Below are 20,861 nucleotides of genomic sequence, written 5' to 3' on the forward strand. Positions count from 1 at the left end.
GTTTGTACAATAGATTGAGATTTGTGTGTGTGTATTTGTTTAACGGGAAATTGGATGTGTAGTTTGTGTACTTAAGGATTGTTTAAATCGGTCAATACTCTTTCACCGTATTTTTATAAAGAAAAACTATTGTTCTATTTTATCCCAATTAGTAGAGGAATCTTTCAAGGTCTCGCTTTTCTTTTTCTTTCTTGCTACTGGCTCCTTTCAGTGGCTCAATCAACCGCAGACAAGAATACATTTCAAAAGAAAGAATGCATCAGAATAGAAACGTCAATGTTTATTTTTTTAAAAATCACTTATGCTCCTTTACTTCCCACCATGATTTATTGTGATGAAATAAATTCCCACACGAGCTTCACACAAAAAACCGTAATGTTGCTATAAGAATGTAATAATTAATCCCCGTATGTGAGGAAGCTATTACATGTTTTTAAATTGTGTGTCTTGAAGTTTATAAGATTCTCTCTTTCTTTTGTTTAGCAATTAAATCTTGGTGGATGGGGCGTCAGTCGCTACAGTATTATCTATAAAAAAGGGCGCGTGGAACACAAATAGGGGACCATGCACCCATTTATATTTTTCAGGCTTAGGCTATCTAGAAAACCTTAGTAACAAACAGATTATATACTTTTGACACTGATTCCCTGAAGAATAACTGACAGATGGAAATTGTGAGAAAGTGCCTCTTTTGACATGGTTAGCCCACCACTTTTTGCCTGGTATATGATGTGGTTTCAAAGCTGTAAGTGCCCTGTGCCTCCGCTAAATAGGTCCCAAGGGCCAGATCTCTTTTCCAAAACTGTTGTGATGCATTGGCACAATTGGCAACATCTTTAGTGGCCACCATAAGTCCCTAACACATGGTAATTAGGTACCCAGGAAATGGGGTACTAAAGGTAGGCCCCTGATGAAAGCAGCACAGATTGTGCCATCCTCAGGGTCCCTGCATCCAAGTGCACCCTGCCCTGCCAATGCAGGTTGAGTGTCCTGGTGCAATCCTAAAATACAAACATGACATGGCACACAGCCTGTGTGACCTGCCACTACACACTGCATGCAATATAGGTATGCCATCCTTCTGGCAGGCCGTACAGTCTGAGGTATGGTGCACAATAATGCATGTGTTGGCATAGGTGCATGAGCAATATGCCCCTACTATGTCCTTGTCAAACGTGGGACATTGTAAGTGTACAGAGTGGCAATTTTAAATGCATGTGCTGGACTCTGGTCAGTACAAGTTACACGGCTACAAGAAGGCCACTCTGAACCCTATGTTGTTTGGTATAAAACAACTCAGAACAACAAATCTAATTTGGTACCAGTATTTGATTTATTGCAGAATGTACCCAGGGGCCACCTTTGAGGTGACCACCACAAAGCTAATTAGCTCTGACATAGTTGCTGTCCAGTCCCAACCAGCCTGCTGCCACCAGACAAAATTCTAGATCCCTGGGACGAGGGACTTTGCTCTCTGGAACCAGAAAACAAAGCTCTTCCTGGGCAGAAGTGATACACCTCCTCCCCCAGGAATGTGCACTGCCCTGCCTGCGAGCTTCAAAGGCCTTGCTGCCCTTGAAACACAACCCCCAGCCTGCTGCTAGCACCAGATGGCCATCTCCATTGCAAACACTCAGGTTTAGTAGGAGTAACTGCAGGAAATTGTACAAAGACTAGGAGGAGTGGCCACCATTTGCTTGCACCTCCCCTTAGATGTAGCAGGCGAGGTGACCTCTCCATTTCATTTTTCTCTATCTTGCATGGTAGGAAAAGACCCAATAAGGGTTAGGGATGTGACCTCTGCCCCCAGGAACAGGTCACATAGTGGGTGTAGCCACCCTAAGGTAGATGGCCTATTGGCCACTGCTAGATACTCCCCTAAATGCCCCATAAATGCAGTGTTTAGTGGGCATTCCTAGACCTGCAGATCAGACTCAGTGGACAGAAGAAGACCAGTGACAAAGAAGGCCCAAGGCTAGAAAACAGAAGTCCTGCTGCAAGAATAAAAAGGCGCCAAACCCTGCATGCTGCATCCAGGACTTGACAATCACTGCTGAGGGGTCGACTGGACATCGGACAGACTCTAAGAAACCCCAGAGGGCCTCCAACCTTCTAAAAATTACCAGGAACCTCCCTCTAGAGTGAGGGTAATACTCCCTGCAACCAGCAAGCAAGAGCCAGTGAAGTCCAGTTCACTGACTGGCCACTGACCAATAAACCGGACATAGCAGCCAGACCACATTTCCTCCAACGTACCTGGCGGACACACCCTGTAGGTCTGCCAAGTTTGGTGGCAGTGCAGCCTCCAGTGGCTGAACCGTACAATAGCCAGGGGTACTAGACCTCCAACATTGGACACCCAGAAGAAAAGTCCACTCCGGACTCACCAGGGACCAGAAGCAAGCATCAGTCAAGAGACTTCAGAACACCCAAGAATCCCCCCCCAGAATGGCCCTGCTGACCTGACATCCACCCTCTAAGTGACCTGCCCCCCTGTTGCAAAGGCTCTTTCGCACACAGCCCTTGGCTGACCTTTCTGGTCTGCACCCAGCTTCCCTGGCCCTTGCATCAGAGAACCAGACATTCTCTAGAGGTACCCAAACACTTGTGACCTCTACACTTCAAGGGGACCCACAGGACGCACCTTTAAGTCCACCTGTGGCCCCTCTCATCTGCACTACACCAGCTTCAAGACTTTCAGTGGCTCCCGCTCAAACCGGGAACCACCTGAACTTCTCAGGCTGGCCTACAGGACATCTCAATGACCTCGGCCTAAAACCCGAAGGTGACATTTGTGAAATCATTACCTTATTGTATATACATTTTTAAAGTCTTCTCCAATTGATTCCTATGGTGCGTAATTAAACACAAAAAGACTATTTTTGCTAAACTTTGAAAAATAATAACTTACTAAATACTTACCCAATTTTGATAATCTTGATCTTACAATTGTAGAAAAATCTGAAGTATTTTTGTAAATTGGTCTTGAGTTATTCTTGAGTGTGTGTCCATATTTTTGACACTGTGAGTACAACAAATGCTTAGCACTTCTCCAAGATTGTCTTAACTGTTCGACCAAGGAATCACAAGAATTAGAGCATTAGGTGGCTTAGTTTTTACCTCTGTGAACCAACGTGGGGTTGCTTGGACTCTCTGCACAGTGTACATCATTTATGTACACTACATAGAGAGCAAGCCTCCTACAGCCATCATCGATACCAGCAAGTAATGTTGATAAATGGCTATAAAGAAAAAATCTAATAAAGCAGGGAAACATTTAAGTGAAAATCTTGACTGCAGTACCTCATAATGTAGTTGGATCATCATGCTAGCATATTCTTTGTCTGATAGAGTTAGAAAACAAGCTTTTGTCAGATCTGGATCTTGAATAGGAACCTATAACATTCCATAAGTAGGACTGATGATTTCTGGACTAGATTATTGTTGGCTGAAGTTTAAATGAAGACCTGGAAAGAAATAACTGGATAGCTCATAGGAAGAGGCCAGAAGAGTTGTGACACATTGAACCCAATTGTAATCTCTCAGAATGTATCAAGCAGAGATTAAGAGGGGCTACTTTAGTGAACATTTCAAATGAGCTGAACAGTGACACTGGTGCTCAGTGTAAGAGTTCAGATATGTCTAGCATACCATACACATTCTGAGAAACGGGTGTCTAGTACATCTATGTAAGTTGCTAAAGTCACCTGAGTATTTAAGACATTATTACAAGTCTCTGAGGCACCTCCACCCTCAAGAGTAGACTGGATGTTAGCCCATAATCAAAAAGGACTGAGCAAACTGTAACACCCTTACTCAAAACATATGTTTGCTGCTAAGAAAACCTTGTTTTCTCAGTTGAGTGTAGTGTGGTCACAAGTAAAACAAGTCACTCCAGCTTGAAAATGATGCAATTACTTGATGGGGAGCAGGATGTCAGCAGTTCCACAGAACATTGTATGTTTCACATGATAAGGGAGCATTTTCAGAATTTATTTATTGTTAGTACAAGATGACAGTTTCCTACAGGAGAATTTGTGGGAGGCTAAGAAACCAGGGTGGTGGAAAAAACTTATCTAGCATCAGAGATGAACCAGAAGAAATGTAATCTAAGTAGTGACAGAATCCAAAATGGTAACCAAGGAATGACATAATTGTCTTCACTACTTCAACTGCAGACAGGTAGATGGTTAGACAGTACCAGCACTTCTCTTTATATTTTATTTGATGCACCATTGTTAGTGATAGTTCGCCAGTATCACCGTGGATGTCAGCTTTAGGATTTAGTTCTTCAAGTTTGAGCTCCTGGTAAGCGAAGCTTACTTATTTTTCACTGAAAGGCATTCTTTGCCTGGCATTACCATCAAATACTTATACACTCTCACATGCAGATACAGATTGATATTCATAGGTAAATGTACAGCTATGGGTGCACAAACAAATACAAACACAGAAACATAAACAATATTTTCACACAGAAACATGGAATGGCACACAGACAAGATTCAAAGTCAGAATATCACCTCACGATACAACATCTGTAACACCCTGTTCTCAGTGAGTGGGCATGGGGCACACAGAGACTGCCTTGGGCTTAGTTGTGGGTGATGGAGATTGTTTGCCACTGATGCCTTGGGATTCATTGTACTGCTACCATTGTTCTGCAAGCTAGGCCAATTATAGCCCCTTCAGCATTTGATGCCCAAAGTAGTGATGGAGAGCAGACACAGGCTTCTCAATTAGGTATTGTGATGCTTCAAGCTCAGAAGTCAATAATCACACAAAAGCACAACAGTTTGAATGCATGATGAGCGCCTGTCTTTGTTCAAAGAAAATACCTTATTACACACAGATGATGTCATACTACACACTACACAAAAAATAATTTTACCAGCATATAAATTGCAACATACACATGCAGCACAAACCAATATTTTTTGTCAAATGATATTCATACACAGATTCATATGAAAATATACAATTTATGTATTTTCTTTTGATACAAAATTTCTTAAAAAATGGTTGCCCCAAAAACACGCAAAGAAATATTATGTGGAGAGAAAGTGCTCGTGAAAAAGAAGAAAAAGAATGTAAGAAATCTATCTAACCAATTTTATAAAAATTCCGTACATGAGAGCCTATCAACTGACCATTCTACAACAGACAAAATATGTGCCACATTCAAATGGGGTATCACTATTGCCCCTTGGTGATCACAAAAATAATCCAGGCTCCTTTACTCAGTCGCTAGTGGGTACAGGCCAAGATTAAAAACCGATAAGGAGAGTGAAGCAGATATAATGATCAATCACTCTCAACCAAAACTTGTTAGAACAAGGGGGTGAGGAAATACCTAGACCTCCCTGGATAAGCTGTACCCACTTGCGACTGATTAAAGGAGTATCCCTAGGTTGGGTCTTGAGCCAATTTTAACTCTTAGTGTGTCTCTCCTTCTCTCATTTCTCTTTCAAACTCACTCAGTAAAATATTGTTTCAATAAATTAGAACTGTTGTGCAAAAATATTTAAATAACAACATAAAATTGTGTCAGAGTAACAGTTTTCAAAACTAATTTTGAAAATTATCACACTAAAGCATACGCTAAAGTTATCTATTATTGGTCTTCTTATATTAAAACATTAATTTTATTTGTTTCTGATAAATGGCAAATGCAACATATATTCAAAGCATAGCAATGCATTATTAATTACAAAATGCACTTAAATCTTATGAACTGGACACATTATTAATCCAAGTAGAAAAGCTTATTTATATTATTATTTACAATGTAATCCATACACTAATTCTTCTGAATGGCACAGAATAAATAAATAAATTAAGGGCAAACACTCAAGTTATAGCTGTTCAGAAGAGAGATGATCGCTTGATTAAGCCAGTCAGTTCAGGTAAATGCATAAGTCTGAGACCTCATCTCAGTGTCTGGACATTGTGCAGGCTGTGATCTGATGCCAGTGGGGAGCTTTCAACGGGCATGAGTTCACACATGGAAACAATAGCAACAGTAAACAAATTACTTGCTAAACATGAGGGAAAGAAATCACAAATATTTTTACTGTTGATTATCATGGAGCATGATCAATTACTATTAGCGGTATGCATAAATGCATGCTGCCATAAACCAGCTCTGGAGAATTGGTGTGACCTTTTAGATTAGAAGTGGTAAAATCTCTCGTATGCGTGACTGAGGGACCCCAATTTACCTTGCTGACCAATTTCCTCCACACCTCTCCATTATTCTCCTTGTCCCGAAATCATCCACATCTCAAAATACTACCATACCCATGAACGTCAGCATCCACATAAACTTTCCTCCCCAGTATCCACAAGTCCTGCTCTCCCTTAAAAAAAACCTAAAATCCCCATTCCCTCTGAAGAAGTAGGAACCCAAACTAACATTTGCTCCTGGAAAATAGAGAACCCCGTGACAAGCTCAGTGCAGGAAATGTTGAGAGGCAAGCATGGATGCCTGCAGGCAACAGTAAGTAAACTGTGTGCTAGGACACTATTTTACCTGTCCCTCCCACAGAACATTTATTTGTATTCATTTTGTTTAAAGACATTGGGGGTCATTACGACCCTGGCGGAAGGCGGAGAAGCGGCGGTAAGACCGCGAACAGGCTGGCGGTCTTTTTTTTGGAATATTGACCATGGCGGTTACCGCCATGGTCATCTAATGCTTCTCCGTTCCGCCCGCTGGGCTGGAGACCAGGGTCTCCAGCCCGGCGCTCGTCACTATACCGCCGGCGGTATTTTGACCCGGCTGACCGCCATGGATTTCATGCGGTTTGGAACCGACATGAAATCCATGGCGGTAAGCACTATCAGTGCCAGGGAATTCCTTCCCAGGCACTGATAGGGATCTCCCCCACCCCCCACCCCCACCCCGACTCCCTCCCCTACACCCCCCACCACCCCTGCCACCCCCCAAAGGTGGCAGGACCCCCCTCCCCACCCCGACCCCCAACATAACATCACTCATACACACACGACACGCACGCAGACACCACCAACACACATACACGCACACACACCGACATACATGCCAACATCCACACACACAGTCAGACACGCACACCCACATTCAAACATACACGCACACAACCATATAGACATACCTACAGTCATACACGCACTCATTCCCAACCTCACAACACCACTGCAAGCATACACGCACTCACACACCCCCACTACATACACACACGCACACCCCCATGCACCCACACAACATACAACAACCCCCATCCCCCTCCCCTAACGGACAATCAACTTACCTGGTCCGTCGATCCTCCAGGAGGGGACAGGATCCATGGGGGCTGCTCCGCCGACACCACACCTTCAACAGAACACCGCCACGCCGAATCACAGGACGTGATTCGCTGGGCGGTGTTCTGTTGACGGGGCGGTGGAGGTGGAGCAACCTCCACTTCCCCGCCACCCTCCAGTATGGCTGTTGGCGTTTCTCCATCCGAAAAAGGCCGGAGAGCTGCCAACGGTCATAATACGCCGAGCGGCAAACCGCCACCACTGGCGGTCTTCCGCACGGCGGTCCCTCGGCGGTCTTGAACAAAGACCACCGAGGTCAAAATTACCCCCATTGAGTTACCCAAAGGAGGAAGATTTTAGTTGTCCCTTTTTGAAGCTATAAAAATTAATATTGAAGATTTTGTGTTTGTTGTTTACTTCCAAGTACTGGTTATTGCAGAAAATATTGTAAAGTTTATCATATGGGATTACGTATTTCAATATGTTACATATGTTAACCATTTACTTACATTTTTAGGTTTTGTGGTTTCCTATGTGTTGCACTGTGGGAGGTATAGGCCCTCATTACAACCCTGGCGGTCAGTGATAAAGTGGCGGTAATACCACCAACAGGCCGGCGGTAAGAAATAAGAGATTATGACCACGACGGAAACCGCTTAGACAGACAGCCACTTTAACACACCGACCGCCAGGGCGAAAGCAACAGGCACCACGGCTGTAACTGCCTACAGCCAGGCGGAAGACAATGTACCACCCACTCTATCATGACCGGCCTATCCACCACCTTTTCTGGGGCGGAACCAACTACATTAAAAGCCTGGCAGAAACAGATCTCAGAAGTCAAAGGACTCACCTGTGGAGACTCCAGGAACAACCACAACGCCATGGAGCCCGAGCTGCAAGTTTTCCCCATGCTTGTCTACCTTATGCTTCATTATGAACACCAACGCCGGTGAAGACGACCACGGTGAGTACTTCGCCTAGCACACAAGGTTGGGGGGAGGAAAAAGAGAGTGACACACACTTGCAACACCCACACCCCCAACACCATACACACAACCAGATGCAGCAACATAACATATTTACCCCGTACCCCTCAGGAATAATGCAAGGGCAAATTGATTTGAAGAAAGTGAGTGTAATACGATAAAATACTATGAATAAGTGCATCAAAATCCAAACGTATATACACATTTACAAATGTGGGGACACTGCCCAGTCCTCAATGTCCGTGGGCCACAACACATAGACCAAGGCCCCACCTCACTCCTGCAACAACACGGAGGGAACACTGCAGAGGCATCAGGTTGAAAATAGACAGGCGCCTAAGGGGGCGGGGAATGGGGGGCACCTCAGCCGGAAGATGGTACAACACTACTGGTCCTGGAGGGGGGAACATGCCCTGTGCTTGATCCTGGGGAGTGCAAGACCACAGTCTCTCAAGTGGGTGGTTTGCCCACTGCTTGGTCCTGGGGAGTACAATGCCACAGTCTCTCAGGTGGGTGCTTTTCCCACTGCTTGGTCCTGGGGAGTGCAAGGCCACAGTCTCTCTAGTGGGTGTCAGACCCACTGGTTGTGGAGTTGGCATTGTGCCCTGAGCTCTTCATCCTGGGAAGGATGGGGTGAGTGGATGGCTTCTCCACTGGTTCTGAAGGGGGCATTGTGCCCAGTGTGCTTCATCCTGGGAAGGATGGGGTGAGTGGATTGCTTCTTCCACTGGTTCTGGAGGAGGCATTGTGCCCTGTGATGCAGATCTTGGGGAATGCAAGGCCACAGTCTCTCACCTGGGTGTCAGACCCACAGGATTTGCAGGGGAGGCTGCACAAGAGCCCATGGATGCAGGACTACACTGTCCACCAGCACTGATGGCTTCTCAGTGGTGGCAGTGGTGCTGGTGGCAGTGCTGGCAGTGGTGGGAAGAGGCTCCAGCCCATCCCCTGCAGCCTCAGACGGCTGCCCACTGGGGCTGCTACTGCTGGCAGTGGTGCTGGTGGCAGTGCTGGCAGTGGTGGGGGGAGGCTCCAGCCCATCCCCTGAAGCCTCGGATGGCTGCTCAATGGGGCTGCTGCTGCTGGCAGTGGTGCTGGTGGCAGTGCTAGCAGTGGTGGGGGAGGCTCCAGCCCATCCCCTGCAGCCTCGGATGGCTGAACCCCATTGGTTGGTGGTAGGGTCTCCAAATGACTCCCAGCACCAGTCCTTCCTGCCTGCTGGTGCAGGCCACTTGCCCCTCCTGTCAGCAGCCGGGGATTGCTCCTTGCCCTTCCCTGTAGCAGCTGGGGGTGACTCCTTGCCCTTCCCTGTAGCTGCTGGGGGTGCCTCCTTGCCCTTCCTTGACTCAGCTTGTGGTGCCTCCCTGCCCTTCCTTGACGCAGCTGGGGGTGCCTCCTTGCCCTTCCTTGACGCAGCTGGTGGTGCTTCCTTGGCCTTCCTTGCAGCACCTGGTGCAGGCACCCTTTCATTGTGGCTGCCTGGTGTCCGGTATCCTCTCCCACCTCGAGTAGCTGTCGACACTACTGTGGCCGTGGACTGGGTGGCTGAGGTGCTCGCCTGGGTTCTGACCACCCTGGCCTGACGTGAAGGACGGGGAGGTAGTGGTAGGGAAGAGCTCAACGGTGGAGAGGAAAAGCTTCTTAGGGACATTGGGGCGGGAAGAGGGTGAAGGCTTGGGAGTGGAGGGAGAGGTTGTAGGAGGTGTCTGCCTGCTGATTTTGGGTACAGGTGCATGGGCTGGATGCTGTTGTGAAGGGGATGGCTGTTGGGTGTCTGAGTGCTTGCGTTTGTGTACTTTGGGAGGAGGGGGCACAGACACAGTGGGAGAGGACACAGGGGACGTGTGCATGGAAGTGGGGGTGGTAACTGCCAGTGTGGGGCTTGTAGTGATAGGCGTGATGGTGATGGTGGTAGTGGATGAGGATGTAGTGCATGCAGGTGTGAGTGTAGACGCGACTGGGAGAGAGGTGGAGGATGAGGAAGAGGGGGCCACAGTGGAGGCAGTGGATGTTTGTATGTCTGCATCTAGATTTGGTGTTTGTGTGAGTGCCTGTGGGATGATGTGTGGTGCTTGTGTTTGCCTGAACCACTCCTGTGTGTTGTCTTGTGTGTATGCTGGTCTGCCTGTGTGCGTGGGATAGGTTGAGCTTGAGGGGATAGTGGGATTGGGTAGAGGAAGTTGGAGGAGGGAGGCTAGAAACAGGGACAATGGCTGCCATCAGAGCCTGGATTGATCTCTGTTGGGCAGCCCTCCAGGAATGCATTTGTCTGTTGCATTTGGGCTGCCAGCCCCTGGATGGCATTCACAATGGTTGACTGCCCAACAGAGATGGATCTCAGGAGGTCAATAACCTCCTCACTCAGGTCAGCAGGGCTAAATGGGGCAGGGCCTGAGGTGCCTGGGGTGAAGGAGATGCCCACCCTCCTGGGTGAGCAAGCACGAGAAACACTCTGAGGGGCTGCTGGGAGGGCAGTTCTGGTACAGGGGTGGCGGCTGTACCTGTAGTTGGGGTGGGCACAGAGGTGTCCACCACCACCAGGGAGCTTCCATCGGAGGAGGTATCACTGTCCGAACTGTCCCCTCCAGTCTCCGCTATGGTGCTCCCCTCGCCCTCCATCCCACTGGTGCCCTTACCGTCAGTGGATTCGGCCTCCTGGGCCCTGTGGGATGCAGCTTCCTCCGTCGCCGGTACCTCTGCTCCTCCACCAGATGATGCTAATGCACATAAAGACAGGGTGACAAAGCAAAAAGGGGGGGAAGAGACAAAGGATACACTTGGTCAATGGTGGCAACAACACCACCATTGGCATACACAACACACTCACACACAGGGAACAGTCCTGCGCACTAGGCAATGCACTGCCAGTCACAATGCTAGTCACCAGCCCATGGACAGGGACATCTTACGCCAATTGCATATACCTGAGACTCACAGACTCCTGCCTAGTAGCGGATGCCTACTAGCTTGGTTGGAGGAAGTTTACGTCAGACCCTGCCCAACATTGGACCTAATTGTTCAAAATTAGAAATTATTTCCGCATGGTATTCGGACCAATAATTATGATGAAGTGATGTACGACCATGAATACTACATTGCCTTGAAAAAGCCCCAGGTGGAATTACCGTAAGGGGCGAAACACGTGTCGGCTGATACAATTTGCTCTACACTCTTGGACTGTGCCTGGGTTACTGACTGTCCGGAGATCCCTGATGGGCCAGGTTGGTCATCCAGATCCAGGCGTCCAGAGCTGCTGTCATCTCTGTGGGCCTCTTCGGGGGGGACTGGATGTTGCTGGCACCTCCTCTCCAGTGACATTGGCGGGGGGACCTTTGGGGATGTAAATGCAGTGTTATTGTTTCTGCGTGTGACATCATGTGCATGGGTGTGTTGCCCTCTATGGTTGTTATTGCCCTGCCAGCTTTGCCTTGTGTGAGTAGTTATTTAGTGGGCTAGCTGTTTCCTGCTAGTGTACATGCTTTAGTGATAGGTGTCCATGCAGGTCTCTGAGGGGTGTACATGCATTGGTGTTACATGCAGGGCTTGGTATTGGGATGAGTGGGTTGTGATGGTGGACTATGTGGGAGGTGGTGAAGTGATGGGAGTGAGGGTACGGGTGGGGGTTTGTGATGGCATGCAGGTTGGGGGGTGATACTAATAGAGATTTGACTTGCCAGAGTCCAGTCCTCCTCCTACTCCTGCCAGGCCCTCAGGATGCATGATTGCCAAGACTTGCTCCTCCTATGTTGTTAGTTGTGGGTGAGGAGGTGGGGGTCCACCATCCGTCCTCTGTACAGCTGTTTGGTGTCTTGCTGCCATGGAACGCACCTTCCCCTATAGGCCATTCCACCTCTTCCTGATGTCATCCCTTGTTCTTGGGTGCTGTCCCACAGTATTGACCCTGTCCACGATTCTCTGCCATAGCTCCATCTTCCTAGCAACGGATGTCTGCTGCACCTGTGATCCGAATAGCTGTGGCTCTACCTGGATGATTTCCTCCACCATGACCCTTAGCTCCTCCTCAGAGAACCTTGGGTGTCATTGTGGAGTCATGGGTGTAGTATGAGTGGTGTGGGTGAGAGTGTGTAGGGTGATGTGTTGGGGTGTGTGATGTACGTTGCGTGGATGGTGTATAGGTGATGGTGGTGTGTCGCTGTGGTCTTGTCTGTGGTCTTGCTATCTCTCTTGTGGCACTTGTTTTTAGCCGTAAAGGGTTGTGAGTAATGTGGGGGGGTGTTTTATAGTGGTGTAGGTGTGGTGTGTGAATGTGTGTCAGGTGTGTGTAGTTTGACGTGTCCAATGTGGTGTTGTTTTGTTTGAGTGTGTGTATTTTGAGCGCGCCACCATTGAATGTCCGCCGTGGTGATTTGTGGGTCATAATGTTGTGGGAGTAGTTCTGTTTGTGTAACGATGTGAGTTTGGATACTGCCAGTTTATCACCGACCTTTGGGACTTGTGTGTGTGGATGTATAGTGTCAGATTACTATGTGTGTGTCATGAAATGGGTAGCGGTAATCCGCTGTGCCGATGGTATGTTGGCGGCAGTCAGCATGGCGGTAAGCGGTACTTACCTCCAATGTCACAAATAGGGCCTTAGTTCTTTCCTTTTCCCATGCACATTAAAGGAACTGAAGTGGGGTTGTGAAGGGCTAGCATGAGTGACATACATAGTGGGAGGGTATGTGACTAATTTGTACTTTAATATTTGATGTGAAAATGTAGAGTCCTTTCAGGTGTTGGTGTATACATAGAGTACATGTACTTTATTAAGGGTGCCTTCACTTAGGTTGGCTTTGTGTGCACAATATCTGGCATGTGACTGTATATCCTGCCCTTATTATAATGTGCAAGTTCTTAAGGTGTAGCATAGCAGTGAGTGGATTGTAGGAACATCTATTTGGGATACATGTTTGAATCTTACAATTGTGGAGTGTAAAGTAAATGTGTAAACTGGGATCAGAGGTAGCCTCATAATAATTGTTCTGTTATTCAAAACACTTTTCCTTTGCATTATTACTAGTATACACACATTTTAGAAATAAACATAAATACGTTTTGTTATGTTAGTTTTATATGCTTTTCTTTGCATGTACGTTTAAAAAAAACTTGGATTATTTTACTGCTTTTCAGGGTAGTAAAATTGTATTAGTTGAGTATTTTGTTATGAGTATGCAACATGAAGCATGTGGCCAGACAGGGAGACCGGGTAAATCTCTATTAGATAGAATTTATTGCACATTAACTTAAGTTTGACATTGGTAGTTAACATAATGCATCTACAAATGTTTCACCAGTTTTGCTTACATTCTGATTTGTTGTGAATTGTGCTGTTGTTCCTCCACCACTACTAGGTAGAGTCCCATAACTTCTAGTAGCAGGGACATATTGATTGAGGGGGTTGTGTGGGTGGGCAGAATTTGGCTTTTTGTGATATTGTTCCTCCAACGCAGAGGAAGATGAACTGCCATATTATTGTTGATGAAAATTATGCTCTAAATAAAGTCATCGGAGTATTGATTTTCTGTCAGTTCCTCTTACCTGTTTAGGGTATATCGCCATTGACAAAGTAAAAATGTGTGACAGTAGTCGGGGACAGATTATGGATGAGCCACCTTGATCCGAATGGGAAGGATGGACCGCCATGGATGGAAGGTTGAACAGATTGCTTTTGATGACCTATCCACCAAACCCTAGCTTGGGTCCTTAGTCTTTTTTTCAGAGCTCAAAATCCTTCAGTGGGTCATAACTGGAAGCTCCTATCTGATGAGGCCCTCTCAGAATCAAACACCTTTTTCACCAGGTCCCACTGGCGCTCTGGAGGTTTTGAAAGTCCAAATATTTTCCAAGTCCCAACTTTTCAGAATTTCAGGAGCAGTTTATTTCTCTTGGTATCTTCCCAGGCTTCCAGAATCTCAAGGACAGCAGTAATGGGCTGGACTAACTCCAGCAGAGGTAACTAGGTCCATTTGCTACAGGTCAGCTAAACATGAAAAGACCTCTTGCATCTTGTTTAATCCCTGTAGCTACACAGGATGTTAGCCAACTTAGCCTTGGAGCCCCCTTATCAGTGCTGGGTATATGTCGGGCATGTCCAGACCCACAGGTGTTCTGTGCGAGCCACTCACCTGAATTCCATGCGGGCAATGACACTTTCCCTATCCCGGTGAAGACTAACATGACCGCGATGAAGAGTACATTGCCCTCCCGCAATTCCTCAAGGGGAAGGGGGTTTTGGGAAGAGAAAAAGAGAAAATACCGGCTTCTGCTTCGTGAACTGCAGAATCAGACTGTGGGATCCTGGACTGCGAGTCGTGTTGGGCATCAGGACTTCTGATTTCTCAAAATACTGGTTCTTCACTTGTAGGATTCTGGGCTGCAAAAGGATTGAACTTGCATAAACTATTGTACATTGCAGAATGTCAGTTATTGTTGACACATTGTGCATAAGTTTCTATAAGGCTGAACAAGTCTCTGCCTCTTTTCACAATATTTTCAGAGTCTCTGAAGCAATGTCCAAACTAAAAAGAAATCAATTTGACTAAAGGGCTTCTTTGTGTTCTGGCGTAATTTCTTGCCAATAATAGTTTTGATAAACTTGCTCTATTTCCAATCTCCTAATTCTCAGGGGAGCACCTGTTACAGGAAATACATATTTCCTTAATAATGTCTGTTCAGGGGTATCTTGGACTCCCACTCAAACAATAAATCATGCTAGTTCTTAGTGTCATAAATTATTTAAAAGAAAGATCTACGTTTGTGTTTTCATTTAAGCAAATTATCTTTCTTTACCTTCAATTGAAGTTACTTGCTCGAAAATTTCAGAATAACTCAAACTGGGTTTTTTCACTGTTCTTATTTTTTATCTTTTACAGGAAATACAGGGTCATCAGCAGAAGATGGAGGAGAGCTGGGACTCTGCAGGAAGCCGACCGGAGGACAAGTATTGCCTGAACTTGACTGGTGGCTGTCCAGAGGACGAGAAATGCTGAAACTCGACTGGAAGCTAGTTGGAGAAAGAGGAACACTGGAACTCATCTGGACGCAGGCTGGAGGACAAGGAACTTGACTTGACTGGAAACAGGTGAGCAGAGCAATTGGTACGAAGCCAGGCAAGGCCTCAGACTCACAAGCATTCTTAAATAATCAAATGTGCACATGTGCCTTTTGGCAGTTGATTGCTTGTTATGGAAACAAGCAATTATCCTTGTGATTGTGGCACATGTTCAATACAGATCACATTGCAAACAGCACATGTTTTGGCAGTTACAGTTGGAGCAGGTGGGATACAATGTGCTTAATCAACAAGCATTGGTTATAATAAATGAGACATTTCACAAGTATTGGTTATTGCAAACTTGATATTCAAGGATGTATTGAATATATCCAAGTAAGTCAGCATCTTACTGTAATCAAGCTCTTGGATGTGCTAGTGTACCCACAACAGTGATCCCCACACAGGTCACAAACTGCAGGTATAACCCCCATCTGTTTTTCCACAGACCCAGGTGTTTTCTGATGAACTATGGGAGAGATGACAGTTTTATAGGATTCACTAACCATTGAATGGTGATGATATCTGGGCACTCCATAAAATAAAGAATGCGAAAGGGGCAACTCTTCCTGCTTTTGCAGCACTTACTGGTTGATTTACTGCACATTATCCCACACTTCACTATTGTGAGCAAAATCCAACATATCAGCACCCATCTGCCCTGGGAGGTTTCTGGTGTTCTAAACAGTGGTTTGTTTAGGAAATGAACAGTTTCCTCCTCCTCATTTCCATAAAACTTATTCTGGGAGCAGAACCTAAAGGAGCCATTTACATGCAGGTCAATGCTAATTAGCCTACGGGAGGTGTAGGCAAAAAAGTCTTACTTTATGAAAATTAATTTCCCGAAATATTGAACCAAAATATAACTTCGCCAGTAAATTGGGCTGTTAATAAAGATTAAAAATCATGATTGAATCATTCTTATAGCTTATCCTAAATCCCAGTTAGCAAAATTGGTATTTTTTCTGAACTTTTCACATAGGGACATCTGTACCCTTTGATAATTAATTCAGATTTTCGGGAGCAGTCACTTTAAGTAAATGCCAACACTAAGGACCAGGTCTACAAAGGGTTTTAGCATTTCCAAATCATCTTATGCAGGGTTTGCAAACACAAAACACTTTTACTTATGTCCTAAACACATTTAGCAATTTGGAAAAGTGTTTCTGAATCAAATGATATGTTTAGAAATGGATGCCAATTCGATATGAAGAATGGGCATGTTGTAGGCGTCCCTTCAAAACACAGACTCAATATCATATATGTCAATGTTTGCAAATGAAATCTGGTCACAAAATATTGATATTTTATCGACTCCTAAGGTGGGTTGTAGCCCATTCTCAAAAGGGAAAGTCTCATTCAGAACTCTTCCTCTTTGTGCATGTGGAAAAAAGTGTGCTTAAGGGGTCCAAGGACCAATGCCACCTTTTTAACAAACAAAAAGGAAAGCGTTCCTTTTTCAACACATTCCAGTTTCCTTTATGCACAATGTGCTGCATTTAAAAAAAAAGTTTGTTTTATTAAAAAGCATTCAGACAGGGTGGTCTGCTGACCATAGCAGGCCGCCATTCATGTGATGGCTGTGAATCATAGTTGCTTGCAATTTGAGCCTACTTCATCAATATTAACGAGGTAGGCCCAATTGAGACCCACTACAATTCGATATTTATGAACCTCCCTATAAGTACATGGGTCGGTTCACAAAATACAGCACTAGTAGTAAAAATACTGCTTGCAAATTGCAAACAGTGTCTTAAGACCAATGTGTTGTACATCTGGCCCTTCATTCATGCATATACCCCTTTTAAATACTAGTCACCCTACCTTTTGGGATATAAGGCCTTCTTAAGGATTCCTCATTCTATTTGAAAGCAGGATCTGTTTCTGTCAAAAGGGGTTATTTTGATAGGGCTGCTTGCAGGTATTAAAAGCTACACAGGTAGTCCTGAAACTATGTTTTATTTGTCACCCTAGTGAATGTCCCAACATACTGCAGGCCCAGGCCATTCGTGTATCTTTCTACACCACGTACTATTTCTGTAATGTTTTTTTATGCTAACCAATGTACTTCTTTTTTGTTTTCTGAGCTGTCACATTTGCATCATCACTACTGTCACAACTCAAATACACTGCGCCGTTTTTCACTTGGAGCACCTAACGTCTCTCATGGGAAACCCTCTGCAAAAACACCCTACATGTAGTATGTTTACGTCACCATCTGTGTTTCCATTTCCCTTCCCCCTTGACAGCATTCCCACACACTGGACAGATGACAGAGCCCGGTAACTATCCTCCCACATGTACAACAAATTATACTGTATTTCTTTAATGTACATGCTCATTTACTAGGTATGTAGTTGGTGTTCACACAAAAGACATGTCTACATTGCCCATGCCCAACAGAAACCCTTGTCATTAGGGGTAATGTAGGGATCACAAACCCCTTAATATCCAAACAACAAATTTATGTGTCATAATGCCTAAAAAGTTTCATGAAAACTTTGAGAACCTCATAAGGCCAATTAAACTTTCTACTGATGTTAACATCTGAACCTGAGCTGTTAACATTGTCCTAATGTCTCATTACGGAATGTGGATGTCTGGTGAATACAACCAGTGACTAACTCTGTACCTGTGATCACTTGTGATGTCACTGTACCTGATTTTGAACTAGAAAGTGTTATTTCTGCATATGTGTCACATCCAGCTGAACAACTGGAGGAAGTGGCTTCATTATGCCAGCATCTTTCATGCTGGACAGCTCATAGTGAGGCCACATAGCTTGGCTTTCTGTGAATGTTGGAAATGTGTAATTTAACATTCACATGTTTTAGTACATGTTGGCTCATAGCAGTAATCAGTCAAGTTCCCCTGATTACTTCACTGATACCCACCCACTGGTGTGTATTAGGCATCTCACAGATAGCAAGACCTCAACTTTGTCATTCAGGTAGGTCTAACATTAGGGCCACATTAGCACTGTGTGACTTTATTCAGTATAATAGAAAATAGTTGCAACTAACACATGTATGGAGCTGATATTTGTTGGACAGGACTGGAAGAAAACATCATTCATGGATCAGGACCATAATGATCACATCAATCTCTTAAATCTCAGAAATGACTGATTTAAAAGCTTGCTTTGTGTCTTTTGATTTGCATGCTTATCTACTTTTTTCAACAGCTGTTTCTTTCAAATCTTAATAACCCTAACGCTGTTCTTTTCCTGTGGGAGAACAGCTGATATCATGTGATCCACCAACACACAGATTACCTTTGACACTGGCAGGCAATGCATGTCGCTTTGAAACATAACTGTGTCCGTTGCAAGAACCACGCAGAAGCAGACATCTCTGAAAATTGTACGTGCCTCTGCCCTTTGATAAGCACCTAGTGCATGTCTATCTGACACTGTGCCCATTCCCTACCATAACTTCTTTGGCTAACATTAATGTTTCTCTAATTCTCTAATGTTTCTCTAATTCACAGGACCCAGGGAATAGGAGCATGGGGTAAATCTATCCTCCAGCAGAGGCCAAACTGAAGTCAAGGTAGAGAACCATCCCACACCTGCAGGGAGTCTTATTGGATGCACATAACATCGGAGAACATGAAAGTATTGTGGGCAAAATGTAGGATGTCCTGACCACCTAATTCTTATAGTCGGGTGCATAGACCAAGGTCATATGTGCTTCGATAGTTTTGTAGGACACACCTGTCTACACCAGCCATCCTGCAGGTACAATAGATGAATTCCCAGTAAGTACCCCTTATGGGTTCTCTGCTGTCTTACACAACAGACACAAGATTTATCAGGTGAGCTAGGTGCCTCTCTCATCCTTTATTTTCTACACCATACTTTCACTCCCTAGCCAACCAGCTATCCAAGTGAGACGACCCTAATGTGTGGTGGGTTGGCTTGAGGATGGGCAGATTCCTGTAAGGAGGACTTGTTTGTCTAGCAAGGCTCTGTGTGATGCAGTATTTCCAACATGGAAAGTTCCTTGTGCTCCATCGCCACCTACCTGGTGACCCAAAATAACCACCTGTATGGCCACACCCATCTCATTCAGTTCCACAATCATCTCCTACAGACCACATTGGAGTCACCTGGGAAACAAGACCAGATGGTGAGGGAGGAGAATAACAGATGTCATTTTCTTTCAAAACATTTTTCTTGATTTGTTCAAATTTTATAACTTCTCCAGCTGGAACAAAATGTTGGCATATTCCCTTTACACAATAGTCATTGCTTATGTCACTATATATTTTTTGCCAGTAAATTACAGCTTGCATTGCCTAACCAACAGTTCAGATTTCATTGTTGACCAATTTATTGCATAGATAGTGTTAAACCAAACCTTAATTGGGCCCCACTCCTATCAAGCTTATCTCTGGAGAGTTAGTCTGTTAGCATATTGCAATAGAAACTTAGGGACCAGATGTGCAGGACTACCACTACCAGGATGCATTGTGTAACTCACCAGAGCATTTAATCAAGTAATCAGGTGCCTGCAATCGTTTGCTTAACCCAAGCATTTGGCCTGTGACCAAGGACGAGATGTCTGAAATGCGTAAGGCCTGAAAAATGTGTAAAGAATTCTTTGAATGTTACTGGCTTTGCTGCTTTCCAAAATAAACTGCAACCTGTTGAGAGTGCCTTTTGTCCGGAGCTCAACTTTGTTTTGCATATATATATAACTGGGAGGTAATCTCACTAAACAATTATATAGAGGTTAGTGGAGTACCACACGGCCTCAGAATTTTAATAACTCCATTGTATGCAAACCCACACCCTAAACTCCTGGAGGAATGGTCCGCACTAATGGCGGCTACCTGTAAGAAAATGTTGGAGCTTTTATCCAAATATGCAGTGATGGAATTGACACAGATTAGCGAGGAAATTGGGAACCTCAGGACAGCTATTGAAAAGAATGTGGCGCAAGATGAAGTTAAGAATTTCTACAAGGAGATGGAGGTACGACTTACCAAGAATGAAGAAGAAATTAAATTGAAAAAGAGGAGAAAATTCTTACGTGATAAGACTGACTGCCATTGGACGCATCTTTACTTTTGGCAGAAAGTTTGACCAGGCTAGAAAGAATTTCCGACAAAATGAGGCCTTAAGACAACAGGAAATGTCATCTTCGGAGTCAAATGTGGAAAATGCCTCCGTCCTTGAAGAACAACCTGGCCCCAGTGCCATCTCAGGGCAACCATTTACAACGTTGGAGGAGTACCGTTTTTTACAATTAAATCAACGACCACAAAGGAAACCCCCAAAAGGAAGGGGAGAACGCGGAGAAGCAAAAAGATCAGGAGAGGTGTAATGGCAACAAGAAACCGAGAAACAAGCTGGGAAAAATTTACGATTGGGCAAGAAAAAGAAATAATTGATGAGAACAAACCTACTATAGTAAACATTTCCTCTCATGTTCTATCCCAAGATGAATGGACAGTTTTGGAATTGGGTCTGTCCTTTTGCCCTGTGGCTAATTTTGACTACACCAAGAAGCGTATTGATGTCTTTCAATTTG

Source organism: Pleurodeles waltl, chromosome 2_2 (genome assembly GCF_031143425.1).
Source record: "Pleurodeles waltl isolate 20211129_DDA chromosome 2_2, aPleWal1.hap1.20221129, whole genome shotgun sequence".
In the NCBI taxonomy this organism is placed as follows: domain Eukaryota; kingdom Metazoa; phylum Chordata; class Amphibia; order Caudata; family Salamandridae; genus Pleurodeles; species Pleurodeles waltl.